The following is a 6,420-nucleotide window of genomic DNA, read 5'->3' on the forward strand; positions in this document are numbered from 1 at the left end:
TCAATTTATTTCTTAAACCATAAAATATTTGTAATTTACAAAAACAGTTATTAACGCTTATGTCTTTTATAAAAGAAAATAAGGCTCAAGTCAAAACTAATCCTCGGGGATACCTTGGCCGAGGCATCTAACCGAGTCCGCCAAGGTTGTTATAACATTTACATGTGAAACACATTTTTTTTTTTAAAACAAGTCGTTCCTTGACGTTGGCCGAGTTACACATTCACGTGGGGATTCGACGTGAAGTGAGCTCTAATACTACCCCGGGAGTTACCCTCCTCGCCTCTACAACCAGAGTAACTATATAACCAAGTTTACCGTACCTCTCTAATAGGCAGTCCACGAAAACCCGTCACTGCAGTGACCAACCCACCAATTTTAATAAAATTTTGACAATATAACGTGGCTTTTATTTATTTATCTAGCCTGCATAGTAAAAACAGCTTACATAAATTTTCCAATACACTTACAAAATATAGCCACATATACTCATATCTCATAAGCCATTCATAGGAAAATATATAATTTTCAAGACAGTTAACAACCTCCAATTACTCAATTTCATAATCAACCCAATATATCTTTATTTGTCACATTTATTTGTAAAACATCAAAAATCTCATTTTAATCTCGTTTTCATTTCATAAAATACATAAAAAGCACTTAAAAATAAACTCTAGATAATTTACAATAATAATAAGTTTACTCACCGTTTGTACAAACTAAAAGCTTTCTAGGTGCCCCGATAACTAATCGTCGGGTATGATTTCCTTGCCTTTACTGGAAGGCTCTCCTCCTAGACACATTGCAAAAATTTACTCAATTCATCACATTAATGCTAAATCACTATATATTTGACTTAAATCCTATACTAATGCATGGTATGAAATGCAATAGCCAAAAATGGCTTAAACGCGGTATTAACCTATTTTTGGTACTTTACTCGATAAATTGGTAATGCGCTCTATTTTAGCTCTAAATTGTCTCCTTCTCTCTCCAACATTTCTAACCATTAATTATCAGCCAATATTCCTCTAAAATCACCAAAATCAGCTCACTCTCTTCCTTGAAAAATTCGGCCAAAAATGGGACATTAACTCGGTTAATTTTTTACTTTGTTTTTCTATCACATTTAACCATTTTTCATCATTTTCTCTTCATTTCTCCTAGAATAAAAATCAGATCATCATCATTGTACATCAATGCATATTCAGCCAAGGGTGGGTATTATGAAAATTTAATGCTTTCTTGCCCAATTTAATTTCTAAACACATTTAACTAACTAAAACTATCAATTTAACTAAAAATCAAAACCTAAAAATTCCAAAATCTCTCCCCTAGAATTTCATCCAGCCCTTGATGTCACTTTTAGATCTCTCTCCTCAAGCATGCTAAATGGAAACAAAGGCATAGGAAAGGTAGAAATCAAGCTAAAGTCGAAAAATCTTACATTTAGACGCGTAAACGGGCGAAAAACGCAAATTCCCCTTTGAATTTTCTTGTTTCTCTTTGGTTTTTCTTTTTTTCTTCCTTTCCTCTCTATTTTCTCTCTTTTTCTCCCTTATGACCGGCCAGCACTTAAAATGGGGTTTAAATGGGCTGACTTTTCATTAAAATAATATTATATCATTTTTTAAAAAAGCCACGTGTCACTTTCCCATTGGCCCATTTTTAAAATTTCATCCATTTGTTTCCAAATTTTCATCATACACTTGTCCCACATATCCATAGCTTAGATAAAATTCTCAAACTTATCCAAAGTCTCGGTGGAGTAATTTTTAAAATTTACACTTTTGCCCCCGTAAAAGTGAAAAATTACATTTTTGCCTAAAAAATTGAAAAATTGCCCATAGACATATTTTTCATCCCTTATACTCATACCATTCTCCAATTTGTCAAATTTGATCTAAATTCTCTCAAAATCTCAAATATTGTTCACGAGTGGTAAAATTACGAATTTACCCCTACACTCCAAAAATCACCAGAATTAAACTTTTTCACTTCCTATCATTAAATTATACTCCAAATAGTTAATCTTGGTCAAAAATTTCACTCCATGATCAAATTATTATCTTAGGTGGCAAAATGACGATTTTGCCCCTAAACATCAAATTTTCTAATTTTACCCCAAATGAACCCTCGAACTCCGAACAATCATTTTTAGTCATTCCTAGACTGTAAAATATTAAATTTCATCCTACGATTCCTATTTGAACTAGTTCGAGGTTAAATCAACTCAAGTGTACCGTTAGGTACAATACCGAGTTTCGTCTATTCTTAGAACTTTCCTAGCGTAATAACATACTACTCAGTGCATGTATGTCATGACATGTGTTTATAGGGTCGGGTTTTATAATTTTCAACTTCATGTTTTCAAATCAAGAGGCAGTCGGTAACTAGGACGAGGTGTCCTCGTAGACTTGTATCCATCTTTTGGTAGGTATCAATGGCATTCAGTAGTTGCACCTTCGCTATGGTTACTTCGCTGGAAATCGAGTCTTCTTTTTCAAATGTATAGACAACCCTAATGTAAATTATTAAGATACATGTTATAAACAATGTATATATACATATACTTGATCGATATGTCACTATGAGTTGGCAATGTTTAGTATTATTTAGATTCAAAGTTATGAAATATGACTTCAGTAATTTTGCTAGAGTAATGAACAGATCATGTAAATAGGCTTGCTTGGGCTTAGTGGGCCATGTTCATTGGGCCCATGCATCGATCATGGCCCAAAATTCAGGTCGTGACAAATCAATTAAAGATAGCTTTAAAAGTTTAAGAGCGTTTGTTTCCAAGCTTCTCCAACTAGAAGTCTTCCTTTAATTAGTTAGACCTCCTTTTAATTAATTGAGGCTTCTTTTCCTTCATCTTTAATCGATTAAAACAAGCTTCAACCAACTAAAAATTCTTTGAATTTGAATTTTTCCATTTTGGCTCCCTTTAACAGTCACTCACTCTTTGAATTTGAATTTTGGCACTTCTTGGTACTTCAAACTTGAACTTTAATCGATTAGTCCCTTTGCTTAACCGATTAACAAGCTTTGTGTTTCACTTCTAGTACCCTATTGATAAGTTAAGCCTTGTGCTAACTGATTAAGACTTTTCTGTCTTACTTTTATATAACGCCTTGAATAGCCTTAACTAATTAACGCCTCATGTTAATTAGTTAACATTTTTCTGCTTTCGCTTAGCCTTTTGTTCTTTCCTCTTTTAACTTATTAACCATTCTTGTAACACAACAAGCTTTTTGACTTACTTTCAAACAACAAATACATTAAAGAATTTAAGCTTTCTCCTGCATAATTAAATAATATAATTAGACACCAATGAATGAGAATGTTTTGTTATCATCAAAAACACATGGAATCAACATTCTCTCTCTCTCTCTCTCTCTCTCTCTCTCTCTCTCTCTCTCTCTCTCTCTTTCTTATTTTTGATGATGATAAAAACCCTTAAATTAAGAGTGCAATGTCTATGTTTATATTTTATATATATGTGCAAGTGAAGGATTACTCCCCCTTAATATATGTTCTCCCTTAATATGTGCTCACAAAAATTTCTATATTTCTCAATCAAAATATAAATATTTGTTATCCCATTAACCACATATATGCAGAGATTTATGAACAATTATTAAACAATGAATATAAACATAAGAGCAGTCATCAATCATAGATATACCATAACTAATACAACAATTGTTCAGAAATAACCATAAAACAATAGAAAGAATGCAAAATAAAAGATAAACAAGACAAACACATAAGATCTTGTGCTACTCCTCATCTATCCTATGCTGTTTTTCATCATTTTCTCCCCTTTTTGTCACCATTAAAAAAGATATTCAAAAATATCTCTTAATAAGTGTGTCTAGATTTTCCTTTAATCTTTAAGTTAGACTTTAATAAATGAGAATTATAAGCACTCATACAATTATAATAATGTATAAGAGTTATATCATTTCAAGAACTTGTTAAGGATCACTCAAATAATGTTCAAGCAAATTTAATCATTTTGTCCAAATCAAAACTATAATAATTTTAAAGCTAACAACTAACGCAACCAAAAAAAACTAATTAAACATACATAAATCATAACATTCAACATTAACAACATCCTTAAAATTATAATACGTTAACTTTATAGCTTCACAATTAATCCTATTTTTGAAATCACAAAAACAAGTTATGAAAACTGTTTTAATATATTTTGAACAAATCTAAAACTTCCTTGATACTTTTAAACGAAATGACTAAGTGTTTGAAAAAGAAAATCAACTCAAAAGACTTTCAAAATTGAATTTTGCATGAAAAGAATTAATATTTTGCCCCAAAGTATCTACACATTCATGCAAGTATCGAAATGTTTGGTGATGTCTCGATACTTAGTCTACATGTATTGATAGATTTTTAACAAAATGCTAAATCATCTAAACTGAGCTGCAAGTATCGATACTTTATCCAAAAGTAACATACATTTTTAGCAAAGCTTAAAAGTATTGATACTTTCCAAAAAAAGGTACCAATACATTTTCATGGTTTTTCAAAAATTATGTAGTGAAAGTATCGATACATTTGTAAATGTATCGATACCTTATGACCATTGAAGTGAACTATAAACAGTAAAATAGCTAGTTTTGCATTTAATTTTACTCTAACCACTTCCAAAAGGCTTCAGCACTATAAATACAAGCTCCCACCACAAGATTAAGAAAAGATCAAAGCTTCAAGCATTTATTTCTCATTTAATCGTTCTCTAGTCATTAAAGTTTTCAAATGTATCATTTATTGAGCTTAAATTCTTTACTGCTCATTCATTCAATACTTGTACCTACCATTCTTAACAACCTTTAAGAGGTATTTAGCCCTTTCATTTCTCTCATTATTGTAATTAATATTGGTTACACCTTAACCATTTAAAAGGCAGATTGGCTGGTTATACCTTAACCATAGAAAAGACAGATGGGTTAAACCTTACCTTTGAAATGGTTATTGTAAAAGTTATGCTTGAACCTTAAAAGGCATTTTTATTCATAGTGGATTACAAACTCCTCAAGAACCTAGGGGAGAGGACATAGGCAACGCGAAACCATTCTCTATAAAATTCTTTGTGCAAAGCTCCTGTCTTTAACCTTTAATTTTGTGTTTATCAAAATCACATTCTTTGCAAAAAAAGTTTGAGTGAATTTAATCTATAAATTTTTAATTTCCAAATTCTTATTTTCTTATAAAACTGAAATTGTAAAAAAGTGTCAAAGATTTTCAATTCACCCTTTTTTGGAAACTCTTACTCTTAATAATTAATATCAGAGCTTGATCTCAAAATTTGCAAGTTTAACAACCTTGAGAGATCCTCACTAGAAGCTCAAAATCACTATAATGGAAACCACAGCAACCATTCTTGGCTAAGGATAATCTACGATAAGACTTCCACTTTTGGAAGTAACAATTATCCTTATTGGAAAAATAGGATGAGAATGTTTATTCAAGCAAATGATTTTGTGGTTTGGAAAGTTATACTTGATGGTCCACATGTACCCACTAAAGAGGTAAATGAAAAAAAAGTCAATAAAAGTATGAAAGAGTGGGATGCAAATGATTATAAGTGGTACAAATCAATGCTAAGGCTATAAATACCTTACATTGTGCTTTAGGAATTAATGAGTATAATAGAATATCAAGTGCTAAAGAAATTTGAGAAACTTTAGAAGTTACACATAGAGGGACAAACCAAGTAAAAAAGTCCAAAATAAGATTGCTTTACAAATATTATTGGTGGATTGAAAGCTTTAGGAAAAATCTTTTCAAATGCTCAATTAGTGAAGAAAGTGCTATATAGTCTTCCTAAGTCATGAAGGCTAAAGGTAACAACAATTGAGGAAATTAGAAACTTGAACACCTTTAAGTTGGATGAACTAGTTGGCTATCTTCTTACATATGAGATGACACTAAAATATGAAAATGAGAAAGAGGATATCAAGAAGGAAAATACAAAGAAAAAGGGAATTGCATTAAAATACATTATTTAAGAATAAGATAAGAATAGAAAAGAAAAAAGTGAAGAAGATGAGGATATAACAATGCTAGCGAAGAGATTTAACAAATTCATAAGGAGGAACTATAACAATAGAAGAAGAAAACCTCCCAAAAAAGATATAATAAAAGGGGAGCATAGCAACAAGCACTTGATTTGCTATGATTGTAGGAAATCAGGACACACTAAGTATGAGTGTCCAAACATAAAGATGGGCAACCTAAAGAAATATAAGAAGAAAGTTATGATTGCCACTTGGAGTGATAGCGATGACTCCAAAAGTGAAGAAGAAAATGAGATTTTTAACCTTTGTCTCAAGGCCCTTGTAAAGCTCAAGGTTCATGGATATTGCTTAAAGTCAAGGACACAAGGAAAAA

This window comes from Theobroma cacao, chromosome 5 (assembly GCF_000208745.1).
Source record: "Theobroma cacao cultivar B97-61/B2 chromosome 5, Criollo_cocoa_genome_V2, whole genome shotgun sequence".
NCBI lineage: Eukaryota > Viridiplantae > Streptophyta > Magnoliopsida > Malvales > Malvaceae > Theobroma > Theobroma cacao.